At 43.9% G+C, this 14,810-nt stretch overlaps 1 long non-coding RNA gene across 1 annotated transcript in view; it reads left to right on the top strand.

Moving 5' to 3' along the window:
• Window positions 1-13,559, top strand: part of LOC142492177 (uncharacterized) — a 78,066-nt gene extending 64,507 nt beyond the window's left edge. Inside the window, exons 2-3 of the long non-coding RNA XR_012800795.1 lie at window positions 12,124-12,318; window positions 12,656-13,559. This is a non-coding gene — a long non-coding RNA (uncharacterized LOC142492177). The remainder of the gene's footprint in view (window positions 1-12,123; window positions 12,319-12,655) is intronic.
• Window positions 13,560-14,810: the final 1,251 nt, after the last annotated feature.

Raw genomic sequence — 14,810 nt, forward strand, 5'->3', positions numbered from 1 at the left:
AATACATCTACAATAACTCCTTTACTGTGGTCCCACAGAAGGCATCCAATCATACTCTCAACACAATGCACAGTACAGTAGGGCCCCGCTTCTCGTTGTTTTTCTTCTCGACAATCCGCCAATACTGCGGTACTGAGAAGGGGGCCACCATGTCCGTGCATGCGCAGAAGGGGGACAGCCAAGTTTGCGCTGCGCAGAAGGAGGACGGCCGAGTTTGTGCAAGCGCAGAAGGGGGGAGCAGCCAAGTTCACGTAAGCGCAGAATGGGGACGGCCGAGTGTGCGCATGCACAGAAGGGGTAAGAGACACGGAAAGTCGCTAGTGGACATAGCAAATGTTATGTTCCGCCTTTCGACAATTTTTACTTTCCGGTGGCGGCCTGGAACGGAATCTATCGTATGATCGGAGCCCTGCTTTAATAACAGTAATATCGTCCGGGGGTAGCTAGCCCCTAGGGTGCTTGGGTACCTGTAACCCAGTGTCAAGCAAGCGACCTCTCCCAACGTATGTGTGTGTGTGTGAGGGCAGCGCTACCCTCTCCCTTGCGTTGGTGCACAATACCTTCCTGGTTTAAGGTCCAACCAGGCAACACTTCCCAGTGAAGACAAGAATAGCTGCAGCATCCCATGGCGTGGTGTCTCCAACAACAAGCCCCTCACGCCTTATGTCCGGATGCTGGCAGGAAACACAGGTCACTGGGGAAGCGTCCCACTGTGATCCAGTCTGCTCCACTGGGCTCCCTAGCTACCGGGAGCTACCTAGTCACGTGCACCAACAAACACTTTAGTGGGCAGCACTGTACCACACCTTGGGTGGGGTATTACTTTGTGAACACCGGGGTGGTTGGTTGCCAAGGCCCCTCCCTACCAGTACTTTGGGACTGTGACTCCAGGGAGGCAACGGAGTATTGGAGGGTAGGGCCGTGCGTGGCCTGGTTTGTGGGACTGCATATGTACACTGGCGTCCGCCTTTATTCTAAAGTGGCCGCCACCGCAAAGTGCGGGCAGACGCGGCTGTCTCGCGGCTGTTTCCGGGCGCGTGCCGCACGTCACAGTGGCGCCGGTCACACCGTGCCAGGGTTCCCCGGCATCCCCGAAGGCCCCGAATGTTGATGGGGTAAGGGGAAGATGCGGAGCAGCCAGGGGGAGCAAGGGGGAGCAGCTGGGGATCGCGAGGTGAGCAGATGCGATGCACACGCGGGGAAGAAGATGCGCACGCGGGGTGGGGAAGGCGGCTGGCGTGCGGTTGGCGCGGAGCCAAGTTCGGCCCCCAGCCGAAAACAATTCCGGGCAAACATTAGAATAAAGCTGGTCGAAGCAGTATATTGTTTATGTTGCTTGCAGTAAAACTGTTATCTGTTCACTAGTGTATGTTTTATTGCATGTGGCTCCTGTTATGGGGTTATTCTACATAATAGAATCCCTTGCAGGTGGAAGCGCTACTGAGCATCGATCCAGTTACACCCCAGGCTCCCACCAGCAGATGCTCAGGCCTCCTGTGAGCCACAGGTATTGCACCCTACACACACACACACTGTACCCACACATCTCCCAGGGGGTGGGGGAAAATGCGCTACATATATGTAAGTTATTTTGACTAAATGTCATTATTAAACACTAAAATAGTCTGTTTTGGAGCATTATTTTACTACAATATTTTTGTCATGTTCTCCAAGCAGCAATGAGCTTATAAGTGTGCAATGTTTATACCTTGAGACCTGTCCTGGTTAGCTGTTCATAGATTTGTTTCACAGACTTTTTAAACAAAGTAATAGGCCCAGGCACTGTTTTATATCCGAGTGCTCTCAGTTTAGTGCAACTCCATTGCTTGTTTACTTAGAAATCCTTATACTCTTAAGCATTCTAGAACTGAAAACCTATAAAACATCAGTTCCTGTATACCAATGGATCAAGTGTAATGAATTGCTTTGTACAGTTCTGCAAGACTTCACAACATCCCACTGCCTCGGGCGCCTGCTTTGCATCAGTAACGTTCTCAGTAGCTCAGGAGGGCAGGGATGATATATTCACTTATTTACATTCTCTGTTAGAACAAATGTTCCTATTCTGAAGACCGACCTCCCAGAGACTGCCCACTGAGATCGGCAAACGGGCCATAATGACATTCTTACTTTAGAGCCACAGCAAGCATTGAGAGCCTCGTGTGACAGCCATTACATTATTTGCTTAGGCTAATGGTAGATTTGTCCCCCACTGATATCGCAGCGGCCTACAATAATAGTGAATTAATTTAGGACATTGTATCTTTTTTTTTTTAAAACCACGTGAGTTATTTGGCACAGCCACTGATTAACTGCTAAGTGTTCTCAGGTGCGTAACCTGATGTGTTACTCGTCTCTGCAACCAAAAAATGTACAGTTGTGCGCCTTGGGGGAAATATTCTGTCTTTTAACATCTGCAGAGTAGGGAATGATTGAGGCGATGAAAGACATTGGGCTTCCTCATGAGCTTCCCCTAGGATGGCCACCTGGATTCACAATTAAAAGGACATTTCAGCTGGTTTCTATATTAGGACGAGTAGTAAATAGAGAGAGCGTTTTTTTTTTCTTTCTTAAGTTGATTCCTTGTGAAACATTTCGCCAAACTTTAAAGGGTTAATAATGTTGCAAATTAGTAAACTATCACCAGACAAGGAGCAAAACGTGACCGTAGCGATGTGATTGAGTTACAGTGTTGGACTGTGTAAGTGAGTTGGTGTGTGTTAAAACTTAGTGTATTTGTGTTGATATTGATTGTTTGACAGTGTTGATTGTTAATGAGTGTATAGTGAGTTTGAGTGTGAGAGAGTGAATGAGTGAGAGAAATATATATATATGTAAAAAAAGATGTTTAGTAGTTGGTTTTAGTTTTAGTTACTTGATTGTTACTGCAGCCAGACATTAGTTTTAGTTACATAGTTGACTAAATTAGTTAATTTAATTAACTTTGTTATTTTTTGTTGTACTGTAGTTTGATAGTTCACTTCTAATTTTTCATAGCACAGTTTTTTTTCAGTATTAATGTAGCTGTATTTTAAAATTATAGTTTTATACAGTTTATAATTGTATTTTCTCCCAGTGTCTTTATAATTGAGTTCCTGTCTTTTGTTTTGTTACTGTGGGGGAGAGGAGGGAAAGGAGAAGAGTAGTGTCAGGAGACCAGAGAAGGAGGCGGTACTGGGAGGCAGACAGACTTTGGCAGAGGGGGATCTCCCCCGACCTTAGTTAAAATAAAAAGGGTCAGGGAGGCTCAGAACAGCAACCCCCCCCCCCCACTACTACTGCCACCACTACTAATGCGACCACTATCACCACCACTAGTAGTAGTAGTACCAGTGCCACTACGTTAGCAGCAGCAGGAAAGAGTGGGGGGGGGGGGGAAGTTGGGGAGGGCACTTTCACACTCTTTCTGCTAATCCCAGCACCGTACGTTTTATGAGTGTAACCCTGTTTCCCCCCTCCTCTGGGAAACTACCCTGGTTACTGCTTCTTGTGTGGTGCTGAAGCCTACCTGTGGTGTCAGGAGAATCTAAGCTGCGCGATGGTATGGGCAATGAGACAAGCTTTAGGGACATTTCTTAGTTACTCACACTCAAGGTACAGGGCCTCCAGCCATGACAGGATCCCAAGAATAGGATATCAGCTTCTGTCATTGCAGTCCATCTACCTCCTGCTCGGTAACTGACACCGAGGCAGAGGCAAGGTGCACAAGCATCTTTATTTTCTTTCTCTCCTTCTCCTTCCTTAGTGCAGCATAGTATTCTGCAGTACAGGGCTTCTGGATGGTGCTTGCCCATTCTCTTGGGGCATTCTGGTCTGGATGGTCTCTTAGCTGGCCGGCCTAGAATGGCATGCTTGCCCCACAATGGGGAAGACTCGTAGCCCTCTTACTCCCTTTCAGGATCAGAGCCAGACCTCATCTCCTTCCACACCTACTCCTAGAGCAGGGCAGAACTCCACTCTCCTACGCCCAACCTCTCCCGCAGGAGGGTAGTGCTGAACCTCCTCTCTCACACCCTATCTCCTGGGAGGTTAGAGTAGAACTTTTTCCACCCTCTCCCGCAGGAGAGTGAAACTTAACTCAATTTAGATCCCCCCCCCAGAAGAATCTAGAAGGGGCGGGCTCATGGACTGTACCCACATCCAAGTGGCTGTACACAGGCCATGAGTCACCACCTCCTTTCCTTCATCTTCAAGGAAAGAACAAGGGGGGGGGGGGGGGTCATTAGCCCATAGATTAACCTGTTACTGCCTGGAACTTAATAGGGCTTACGTAACAGACCATTCTATGTGGGGAATGACAGGTACATGAAACATACCATGTTACATGAGTATGTTAGCTGAAGAGGATGGGAAGGATGAGGGAATCTGAGTGAGGCAGTTTATTTATACCAAGCTGGAAGCCTCAACTTAGTGGCACTGGTTGTATTCTTGCTGCTGCCTACAATATTGTGCCAGTTGAGGAGGAGGGAGGCACAGACAGAGGGACAGTTGAAAAGGAGGTACATGATGGAATGCAGTAGTGTTGCTGGTGGTTATGAGGAGGAGGAAGATGATAATGGTGATGGTAGATGCCATTCCAGGGAACTATGCATGATTCAGGAAAGATCCACTGTGCAATATGTAGTGCCACCTTTCGTAGGGGGAAGGAAGGGTCCCATTGCCACATGTGCCATTACCATAAGAAGACCTGGAGAATCCATCACCAGCAGTCTTCCTCTAGACAAGCCACAAGGGTCATCACCACCATCCCTGTCTTCTCCCCCACCTAGGTGAGCCACAACGACTAACAGAGCTAACAGAATCTGCAGGCCAATGGACTCTCGGAGAGCAGTTGTCCTCCTCCTGAATCAGTTCCCCCTCCACACAGGACAGATGTCCCTGTGCTCTCCCCATTGACAGTATGTTGTCCCTCTGCCCCTCCCATGGCAAACTGTGCGGTTTTAGAAGGACAAACTAGCAGCTACTAGCATATTCCCCTATGCATCATATGAGTATGGGAAAAGACTTACATAACATTAACAACCCAATGATAATCTACCTTTGCAATCATGTTTTAAGCCCCACAAAAAAAAAATACCCATACACAACAGGTGCAGGATAAAAGTACAAATCACTCCAAGCTCGGATATGTCAGATCTGGGGATCAATCCATTGTTAATACTTTCAGCATGTTATGTAAAGAAAGCTCTACTGCTGCATTCAATACAAATGCAAAATGTTATTAATAAATCTGTGACGAAATCCAAGCGGACAAAACATCTCGCATAATGCCAGCGGGAATGATAACAGTGTTTTGATGGCCACAGAAAGTGACAATATCCTCAGGTCCAAAACTGTACAGTACACGTATACAAAGCAATTCTAAGGGCTTCACCATTGTAATATGTTTTGTTAATTTTATACTGTACATATTCTGAAACACAAATATAAATGAGTCTCCTAAATATTTTGCACTTTATCATAATATATATATTTTTTAAAATAATGATTCACAAGCATGTGTTTTACCCAGAACTGAAAAAATGATGGGTATTTGCTGCACACCACAAAAAAAGATAAATAGTGATACTTTTACCAGTGCTCCCAGGGAAGACCTACAGTACATTTCGTCCCATGTATCCAATATGATTGATGGACAAGGGCACACGGATTTGAATCAAAAAATAATTTAATGTACCATAGACTACTTACCCAGAACTGAAACTCACCATTTCTTTCTCCATGGAACCCTCTACTTATTCCATATGAACCTCTTTATGTGGGATTGTGTCTGCTCCATTTTTGCATATTAAGGTAGGTAACATCCAAACCTCATTCCTATGGCTCAAAAGGAAGACAGCTTTTTATACGATGACCATGTAATGCATGTGTAACCCCCCCTCCTAAAGGGTTAATAACATGGCTATTGAACGTGCAAACAAAAATGAAGAAAAAAGTTGCAGCGCACCAATTGTGTAGTGAAATCACTGCCGCTATCAAAGTTACTATCGGGAAAGATAATTAAAGAATATAGTGTATGCACACACGTGATTAAATAACAATCTCCTATTAGTCAAGCTGTTTAAAAAAAAAAAATGTGAACAAAGTGGTTTCAATAAAGATGGCGGCCACACGTGATGGAAAAAGTGTATGCCACTATAAAACCTTGTCCCATCACGATATTAGAGGGGGTCTGCTGCCATCCATATAGATGGCGCGGCATCTTGGTGGCTACAGAAAAGAGAAAAAGGACAAACTCACGACCCTCATAGTGTAGTATAAAAATATATATTATTGAGTAAAAGGTGATTATCACACGTACAGTAAAGCAGCTAATTGAAGCTTTTCATGTATCACATTGACATGAGTTACCGCAGAATCACACACAGCTGATCCCTACGGGCGATGTATGTGCCACTCACTATCAGGCTGAGTCCCTGCTGGCGCTGAGCGCGCTCATGCTTAGAGCATGTCCTGCAACTTGCGGACCCGCGCGTGGGGGGAGGAGAGGGGGGGGCGCAATTGCGAACTGACAAGTGGGAAAGTATAAAAAATGTATTTACAAAAGCGCCGAGCGTGTATGCACGCGCATGCGCACGCATTCCATGAGCCGGAACTTGCATATATATACAGTTAGTTCCGGAAATAATTGGACACTGACACAATTTTCATAATTTTGGCTCTGTACGCCACCACAATGGATTTGAAATGAAAAAATTGAGATGCAGTAGAAGAGCAGACTTTCAGCTTTAATTCAAGGGGTTGAGCAATATTGTATGAAACGTTTAGGAATTGCAACCATTTTCATACACAGTCCCCTTATTTCAGGGGCTCAAATGTAATTGGACAAATTAACACAATCATAAATAAAATGTTCATTTTTAATACTTTGTCGAGAATCCTTTGCAGGCAATGACTGCTTGAAGTCTGGAACACATGGACATCACCAAACGCTGGGTTTCCTCCTTTGTGATGCTTTGCCAGGCCTTTACTGCAGCTGTCTTCAGTTGTTGTTTGTTCATGGGTCTTTCTGCCATACGTTTTGTCTTCAGCAAGTGAAATGCATGCTCGATCGGGTTGAGATCAGGAGATTGACTCGGCCATTGCAGAATATTCCACTTCTGTGCCTTAAAAAACTCCTGGGTTGCTTTCGCAGTATGTTTTGGCTCATTGTCCATCTGTAAAGTGAAGCGCCGTCCAATCAACTTCGCTGAATTTGGCTGAATCTGAGCAGACAATATATCCCTATACACTTCAGAATTCATCCGGCTGCTTATGTCTTCTGCCACATCATCAATAAACACTAGTGACCCAGTGCCATTGTAAGCCATGCATGCCCATGCATCACACTGCCTCCACCGTGTTTTACAGATGATGTGGTATGCTTCAGATCATGAGCCGTTCCAAGCCTTCTCCACACTTTTTTCTTCCCATCATTCTGGTACAGGTTGATCTTAGTTTCATCTGTCCAAAGAATGCTGTTCCGGTACTGGCCTGGCTTTTTTTAGATATTGTTTGGCAAAGTCTAATCTGGCCATTCTATTCTTAAGGCTTATGAATGGTTTGCACCTTGTGGTGAACCCTCTGTATTTGCTCTCGTGAAGTCTTCTCTTTATTGTAGACTTGGATAATGATATGCCTACCTCCTGGAGAGTGTTCTTCACTTGGCTAGATGTTGTGAAGGGATTTTTCTTTACCATGGAAAGGATCCTACGATCATCCACCATTGTTGTCTTCCATGGACGTCCAGGCCTTTTTGTGTTGCAGAGCTCACCAGTGCGTTCTTTTTTTCTCAGAATGTACGAAACTGTTGATTTGGCCACTCCTAATGTTCCTGCTATCTCTTTGATGGATTTTCTTTTTTTTGCCGCTTAATGATGCCCTGTTTCACTTGCATTGAAAGCTCCTTTGACCGCATGTTGTGGGTTCACAGCAACAGCTTCCAAATGCGAATGCCACACCTGGAATCAACTCCAGGCCTTTTACCTGCTTAATTGATGATGAAATAACGAAGGAATAGCCCACACCTGTCCATGAAACACCTTTTGAGTCAATTGTCCAATTACTTTTGGTCCCTTGAAAAAGTGGGGGCTACATATTAAAGAGATGTAATTCCTAAATCCTTTCTCCAATTTGGATGTGAATACCCTCAAATTAAAGCGGATAGACTGCACTTTAAGCCCATATTCATTATTTAATGGCAACTTGAATTTATTTTGGTACACAGCCAAAATAACAAAACTTGTATCAGTGTCCAATTATTTCCAATCCTAACTGTATATGCAAGTTACCGCGCCAAGCGTCCGCCCGCTCAGCGAGCTCAGCACCAGCGGGGACTCAGCCTTAAGCAGCGATCAGGGAGACAGGGCAGCGGCCTCGGGCAGGTAGTGCAACATCCGATCATCAAGCTCACAGGTGGTTCAGCGCGAGTGCAGCTGACCGGATCGATATAGCACTCAGCGTGTGATCTCCGTAAAGGCAACCAGTGACGCTACTTGAGCGACGTTCATAAAGGTAGTTGGTTTGAAAGGGGCTGCTGTGGTAAGGTTTCGGGAACAGTCCAAAAATGTATGTCTGTAATAAAATACAGTCCAACATTATTAATATGTGTATGACCTGTCACTGCCCATGGGGACATGAATAAATGAAGGTTGTACTGTAACATTTCCTGGTGCCAATGACTATGTAATCTCCCTAGAAGCTGGGCAGGGAGGGTTACACATGTAATCATTTTAAATAAGTAAATCATTAAGTCAATGATGGACCTCTTTGAATCTTGGCCTAATTAAGTAAAGAATCTTGTTGCATATAAACTTCTAAAGTTCAATAACACGACATGAAGGGCTAAAAGCTCATAAATCCTCTGGATTTAACCCACTAAATACAGGTGTAACCCCCTTGTAAGTGCATGCAGCTGAAACACACTGCCCCCTGCCTGGCTCCTCTCCAAGGTGTGCTCAGGATGTGACTTGTGATGGACATGGCCTCAGCCAATGACATTGGACTCTGGGGAGAATGGGTGACAGGAGGGAAAAGACCCTGGTGGAGCACGAGAGGGCAGAGCTGCTGCGACCTGAGGATTAAGGTGAGCCGATCCGTGAGCAGTACAACTCGGAGGATGCTGGGTGACCAGATCACGTATCGATCCAATAAGTGGAGCCATCGCCGAGCAGCGGTTTGCCTGACACCGTTGGCATGAGTAGCTAACGAGGTGATCCTCATCACAAACAAGTAAAGGGTACCAAAGTATTTGCGAAGACACAGGCATGCTACGTTCAAACACTTTCAAAAGAGCTCCAACGGTGTTCCTGGAACCTACACCAGGGCCCCCTAAGTACAGGGCTGGGTGGTAGTAAGGAGAGACATAAGCATACACCTGCGCAGCATCTCGTGTAATTTCTATATTGTTCATGTTGATGAATGATCCTCCTGTTTGGGGATCATATGTACCTGTACTTGTTAAGAGTAATGCTATAAATACTCCTGTGTTATTTACATCACTGTGTTGTGTTTCCATTTCCTGACCTACAACCACGTGCTCGGTAAGAGATATAGGGGCCTATGCAGAGAGCAGCGCTATTTCGAAATTCGCCATTTTTTGGAGAAAATCGCGCAGAAAACAGCAGAAAATGGCGATTTCCGAAAAACGCGCCAATTTTTATTTTCTATTTGTAAAACTCGCCTCGCGGCTGGCGAGAACCTCAATCTCGCCAGTTTTAAAAATATCCTAATGCAGAGAGGCGCGAATGGCATCTAGCGGCTGTTCGCGCCAATAAAATGGCGCGATTGTCTCCTTTTTGCCTCGCCAGAAAAAATTGGCAAGAAGCTGCCGCTCGCGGCCATTGCAAAGGGAAAAAAAAAGGCGCAAATTTGTTTTTACACGTTTCTGAAGCGCGCATCTCGCCAATTTAAACTCGCCACACGCATCCATGTTAAACATAGCAGAATTCGCACTTTTCTGCATATGGAGAATAAAACTCTCCAAAAAAGCTACTTTTTAATAAATTCGCCATTTTTAAAATTCGCTGCTCTCTGCATAGGCCCCATAGTCTGGGTTGACATAGGGTAGTTGGACTTGGGCCCCCACCTTAGCAGATAGACATCAGTCTGAGGATAAAACGAGGGGTTTAACAGGTGACAATGTATAGTTTGGAAAGCTGTTGATGATAGACAGATCATAGTGTCGGCCTCAAAGAAATCCTTACATTTTTTAAATATTCCCTGTGCATCATAGAGAGAGGTAACAAACCTGTCACCAGTTAGTCTGAAGGCTATATTAAATATACAATATCATTGGCCTGACACCTGTTTTCAAAAATAACAAATACATTTTTGTAAATATTGCAATGAAACAAAATCAAATGATGCCTTATTCACCAAACTCGCCGGAACCTATTGATATGACTAACGTGTGTCTAAGAATTATGGCCACAAAGTTATATATTGTGGCCTTATATATATTGAGTCAGAATTTAAATGCCTAAAGAAAATCTTTTTTTCTTTCAAGTCGTAAAACTGTCAGGAATGGGGCGAGTTTATGTGTGGTTCAATGCAGAAGGTCTGGGCATAAAAGTTGGCATGTTTGAATAGTAAATTAGAATTCAACAGAGGTGTGTTTTGGGATCAGACACGTGCATTTTCATCTTTTCTACACCAGTGACCTCTCTGGGAAGAACCTATGACATGTGGTAACGTATAGGGAATTCTGCTATGTTTATCCATTTATTTTATGAAACTGGTCTGCATTTATTGTAACTGTTTGTTCTTGTAATAATCTTTCCTTGTAATCTGAGCACTGTATTTTATATATATTAAAGACATACTTTAATAAGTAATGCTTTGGGCTCTGATTGAGCAGGAGATAGGTGAGTTGGCAAGCTTAGCCGTGCATATTAAGCCTGGATGCAGATCTAAGTCACGTGCTCACTTCTGGGCTGTTCGTGACAGATGGTATATTTGGACAGATTGAGGGGGGATATTGTTCATTTGAGGCAGAGATCTGTGGATTAACCCTTGTCCCATAAACAGGTCACATGCTCACAGGTGTGCCATACTGACAGGCACCATAGATTTATAGAAATGTAAAGACTTAATCAAAGTGTAACCCTTCTTCACCCAGCTCAAAAAAAAGAGTGCTACATCGAGGTGTTTTATGTATAGTAGTGCTCAGTGTCTCTAATTACTTTCTCAGGGTGCTGGAATATGGGCTGGCTGGGCATGTAAGCTGGAAGGTGGAACTGAAGGGACCCAGGACCTTTTATTCATTCCACAGATTGAAATCCACATGCAAGAACATCTTTCTCTTTACACAATAATGGGTGTCAAGTAAAACAGTTGAATTTGGTATTCTTCACGGATAGCTTTCACCACTATCTGAGGGAGGTTCTGGACTTGGTAACCCTAGCACTTGATATGCATGGTATCCGCTGTCTGTGTGTTTGAATTTACCTCCTTCCTATCAGGACCCATGGTAGAAATACTTCCACCGTCAGGGATACATATCCTGTCACTCTAAGGAGTACCCTCCTTATCCCAAGACATCACAAGGGGCTCGTTTTTTCAAACTGGTCAGTATGGGCAAATCCCGCACTGCTCCGGAACCCATTTTGTAAAAAGGATTCCTCCCAGAGTTCCATGCATCCTCCTCTTTCTGGGCAGATGACTAACCTTGGACCATTATTTGGGTAATGACTAGAAGGGGCACATTCCCATCTTTAAAATAATAAAGGTGACCAAACATCCTTAAACATATAGCTCTACACATAAACATGACTTACACTATGTACAATAAGATCCCCCATCTGTGTCACCTCAATCTAGAATCTTCCAGCTTCACTATATAAAGTGATTTGCAGAAGTATTCACCCCCTACCAATAATGTCACAAGTTATTGAATTAGAAATAATGTATTCACATTTTTTCAAATTAACTATTTTTATGCAATGCTACAAAGCTGCAGTAGTTAAACTGTTATACGAGGAGGAGGTTAATGTCAGCAAACGAAAAAAAAAGAAGTGAAATGTACTGGTTGAATAAGTATTCAGCCCCTTAAGTCAGTACTTGCTAGAAGCACCGAAATGCTTGGAATTTAGACCACAAAGCTACTGTATGCCTTTTTTTGATACTTTGTTTTATTGCGTCCAGGTATGGTGTGTTGCCATCGGTGTGTACGCAAGACGCCATCAGTAGCACGCCGGGTTGCTGGGACAACAGCCGGATACAGACTACACCTAGTTCCCATCATCCATTGCGACGGAGGAGTCGCTGTTGGATCGTGGTGAGGAAGACCGGATGAGTTTGCAGAGCTTTTGGGGAGACCGCCGGGCCCTCTCGTTAATCGTGAGTTTCATGATCTATATTACTAGAGCTTGTGCATAAGCCAATTACCCAATGACATTTGCCATCTCACGTTTTATATTTCTGGAGGTCAGCCTGTGACTCGGTCGCTCCCTATTCATGACACACTATATGATGCTGTTCAGCTTCCTGATACACCTCTGAGCGCCGGATTTGTGAACGTCACGGTTCACTATACAACTGTTGCCATTTTCGATCCACTTTATTTCAATATCAAGATAGTAGAAGCTATGTGGAAGAATTTAGCAGCCAGTGTTCCCTTGTTTAAATGTTTTTTGGTCAATTAAGTTGTTTTAAGAATTTTTTTATTGTTCCACAGACCTTGCGTGATGACGCACCAGCATGTCAGCTGCTGCGTGATGACGCGAACACCGGCTTTTTTGCCGGGAACACAAGGTGTTTAAAAGTCCTGACGTGGGCTAGCTCAGAAGGGACCTCGAGAAAGCGCACTACGCGCGTAACATGTCGGCCCATGTGTCAAGGATCCAATAACGACTTTTTGTGTATTCAAGTCATCCTCCCTCTTCATTTTGGTGCTGTGTTGGAGTCACTTCATTTTTATGCCATGCTTAATACAGAGTGATCCATGTATCACAAATGACATTTCAATACTACTACTGTTCATACTGTGGTCAAAGTGGCAGCAGATGACTGACAAATGGTGAGGCAAAGATGAAGCTTTTATTGGGTTACTGACAGCAACGTGGCACAAGCGCCCCACATGGTTTTTTGGTTTTTTTTCAGACACTTTCAATTTGGTGGATTATCCGTTCCTCTGCATTTGTTGCTGAAAGAAAAGGATAATAATAATGTATTTGACCAACCAAAGCAGTTGTTTACAGAGTCCACGCCTTCTAACCTCCCATATGACAACTGTGCATATTCATTTTATAATATGGTTATTTACAAGGACGGTTGGTAGATGATGTACTGTACAGTCGCCATTTGTTGGTTGGCGCCTGACAAACTGTACAGTTATTTATAAATAATACATCAATCACAGCTGCCAGCTGGTTCTGCATGTTTATCATTTCTACCTGAGACACATTTTTAACCTTATAAACTTTCTTTATTGGCACCACCAACGCCTCGTAAAGCGTACGTAATGAGCAGGAATGTGAGAGTTCCTCAAATGTTTTCCAGATGTATTTTGGTTTCCAGATCTAAAATTAAAGCAGCAATTCCCCCATCCCCATAAACCTATGAGTTTAAAGCAGCAAAACATGTGAAATCTTATGTTTTTTAAATAAATCAATTCTATAGTATTAGATAATACTTACTGCGTTATTTATTTATTTTTTAAATTCAACTCTTAATGCCATTTTTAATGAGTTTGAAAGCATCCTTTGATGTCTATAGTAATTTATAGTCCACCTTCAAAGAAGTGTAAGATATTTGCAACACTTTCCTTTTTGGGATAATTTGTTGCCAATATTCCCAGCAGTTTGAGCTGTAAACTGTAACAATAGATAGTTACCTTAGTAATATAAGGATACATTGTAGCTGCAGAGCTACTGACTGAAGGATTGATTGAAACTGAAAGGCGGCCATTATGTTAGGCACACAATCAGGATTTTACCGATTTATATCAGGAGCATGAAACGATTGCCAGTTTAGGTACTTGCAAAATATCTATCCATCAAGCGCAATGAACAGAAATGCTGTTGGGGTCTCTGAAGTCCAGGAACAGTTTAGTCCGGTATTCACCCAATCTTGTTGGCGCCTCCGCCAGACTGGTCCGATCTCTCTGCTGTCCTGGTGCTTCCACACCATGTGAGCGATGCACTGCCGCGTCACCACATCGCTATGTCGTGACATCACCGTGACACAGACGTCCATCTCCGGAATGAGCACGGAGATTGGTATGAGCAGGAGTAAACACCATAGACATCACTTGCTTCTCCTTCTCCTGCACGCCAGTTCCTGCTACACCCACAGTTCAATAGCAGCCACTTAAAAACCCACCCTACGCATTTCGAGGCGGTACCTCTTTGTCGGGGGTGTGGCTTTAGTTGGCAAACATGTCCCTTTATATTTGTGAAAGGCATGTCCTGCGATGGAATATAGAAAGTCTTTCTCAAATTCCAGTGACACAAAATACTTCCAGATAAGACAGTACTTATTTAAAAGTGATAGCGGATCAAACTATATAGGTAAGACAATACGGGAGTTGGGAAATTGGATTTTGGAGCATATTAACTATCTTAAGAACTATCCTCCCTATAGAAGTTTGCTGCAGGTAAAAAGATACCTATAGGGAGGAGCGCGGTATTATGTACAGTTTTTCACTAATATTAGGCAATCCTTTTCCTTGCTGCACACTCCCATAGGGAATTTTAAATATAGTATCTCTGAAACGTCATAGGGTAGGTTTATTGGCACATCTGCTTTACATAGCAGTTACTGAGCCCCTGCCAATTTTCCAATTAGTGCAGGTATAATACACCCCGGTGTCAGTCTAGACACCACCCTCC

Source organism: Ascaphus truei, chromosome 4, assembly GCF_040206685.1.
Source record: "Ascaphus truei isolate aAscTru1 chromosome 4, aAscTru1.hap1, whole genome shotgun sequence".
NCBI classification, from domain to species: Eukaryota; Metazoa; Chordata; class Amphibia; order Anura; family Ascaphidae; genus Ascaphus; species Ascaphus truei.